Genomic DNA, 2,544 nt, shown 5'->3' with positions numbered 1-2,544 from the left:
GAACTGAACCTGGGACCCTTCAGTCTGCATGTGATACTCTATCCACTGAGCCAAACCAGCTAGAGCTGTTTTGTTTGTTTTTTTAGATTCCACTTCTAAAGTGAAATCATATGGTACTTGTGTTTGTCTGACTTATCTCACTTAGCATAATACCCTCTAGATCTATCCATGTTGTTGCAAATGACAAGATTTCATTCTTTTTTATTGCCACATAATGTTCCATTATGAAGACACACCATATCTTCTTTATCCATTCATCTATCAATAGACACCTAGTTTTTGCTTCCATGTGTTGGCTATTATAAGTAATGCTCCAGTGAACACAGGAATGCATATATCTTTTCAAATTAGTGTTGTTTTTTTCCTTCTACCATCTCTTGATGCTAAATCACTCAACTCTTGGTGGCTAGGGGAGCCTTCTTCTGTGCCCTGATTCCTCCCAAAGCCCAGGGACTCTGCGAAGCTCCTCACACCGACTCCCAGGCTCCCACTTGGGCATTTGGATATACCCTTGACCTGGTTCCAGCCCAGAAACACGGCCCAGGCATCAGGGCGGTCAGCAAGCCTACCTCCCTGCGTTCTCTTTTCATTTCTACACTTCAGCTGGGGTGGAGGCCAGTAGGGACTGAGATCCCTCTCCCTTCCTCTCTGAAGTAAATAAAAAAATATATTTTTTTTAAAAAACCTACCCACAAAGGAACTTCCAGGTGGTTCACTAGTGAATTCTATCAAAGTTAAGGAAGAAATAATACTGATCATACATACATTTTTTTAGAAAACAGAAGAGGGGACACTTCCCAACTCGCTTTATAAGGCCAGCATTACCCTGACACCAAAATCAGACCTATCACAAGGAAAGACTTCACAGATCAATATTCCATATGAACACAGATACAAAATTCTTTAATGAAAGATTATCAAGTAATTCCTCTTCTTCACTGCACTTATCTCTACCTGATATATTACACACTCATGTGTCTACATATTACCTTTATCTTCCAAGTAGAATATAAGTTCCCTGGGTGCAAGGACTTGTTTTGTTCATGACTATCCTCTGCACACCACCATCCAGCATCTAGAACAGTGCTTGCCCGATGTTAGATGCTCAATAAATACTTGTTGAGTGAAGAAGTGAGAGATGGACCGCCTGTTGATTTCAGGAGACACATTGCTGCCCTTGTGAGCCCACCTACAGACAAAGACAATAGGACACATTTAAAAAATATCAAAATGAGGATTGCAGCCCTGCCCCACCCTCATACTATTCTAGTTTTAAATGCAGGTAGATGTATGCCATTATTTTGTTAATAAAGCTTTAACTTCTATTTTGTTAAAACATACATAATACTTACCCTTTTAACAACTTATAAGTATACAATTCAGTGGCATTCAGAATACTCCCAATGTTATGTAAGCCTAACCACAACCCATCTCCAGAATCTTTTTCATCATCCCATAAACTCTACCCATTAAACACATTTCCCATTCCCTGCTCCCTAACTCCTTGGTAATCTCTACTCTGCTTTTTGTCTCTATGAACTGGCCTATTCTGGGTACCCCATCTAAGTGGAAACATATAATATTAGTCCTTTTGTTATGGCTTATGTCACTTAGCATAATGTTGACCTTAAACAGCCATTTATTTTACCAGCACAAATGGGTTTACTAGGGAAGTGCCAAGAATCGTAATTCAGGACAAGCAAGCTATAGCAAAAGCCATAGGCAAATTGACAGACAAAAGAGAGGAACATTGTTTTATGGAGAGAAGAAAAGAGGAAGTCGGGAGTTGTTTTGAACAAAAGTCCATTGGAGAACGCAAGAAGAGTTCAGGGAAATGAAAGTTTCTCATTAGCTGAGTTGCAGGGGTGGTGGATTTCTTGTAGGAGATGCAATGTAAATCTTTTCTGTTGGGGCCTGTAATTGATCATTCTTTCCTGTTGACAATTCTGTTGGGGTCTGTAATTGACAATTATTGTAGTTAGCATCAGTGGTACTGAGAGCTCCCCCTATTGGCCTTCTGACTCCTTTTTAGTGACGTTTCCCTTTATTTTCACAATGTCTTCAAGGTTCATCCACCATATAGCGAGTGTCAAAAACACATTCATTTTTTATGATTGAATAAAATTGCATTATATGAATAGACTACATTTTGTTTATTCACTCACCTGTTGATAGGCATTTGACTTGTTTCCACCTTTGGGGTATTGGGAATAATGCTACTATGAACATTGGTGTACACATCTGTTTGAGTCCCTGTTTTCAATTCTTTTGGCTATATACCTAGAAATGGAATAGCTTGGTTATATGGTAGTGCTATGTTTAACTTTTTGAGGACTCACCAAACTGTTTTCCACATTTTACATTCTACCAGTAATGCACAAGGGTTCCAATTTCTCCACATCCTCACCAACACATTAATTTTTTTAAATTAAGGACTGAACTTTAATAATTATTCAGATTATATCAAGTTTGGTTACTCCATGGCTACAGTTAATAATTACAAATTCTAGAAATTTGATTTAAATATGTAGTTTTCCTTTCTTT

The sequence above is a fragment of the Myotis brandtii genome, unplaced genomic scaffold, assembly GCF_000412655.1.
Source record: "Myotis brandtii unplaced genomic scaffold, ASM41265v1 scaffold187, whole genome shotgun sequence".
Lineage (NCBI taxonomy): Eukaryota > Metazoa > Chordata > Mammalia > Chiroptera > Vespertilionidae > Myotis > Myotis brandtii.
This window is presented reverse-complemented; position numbering follows the sequence as displayed.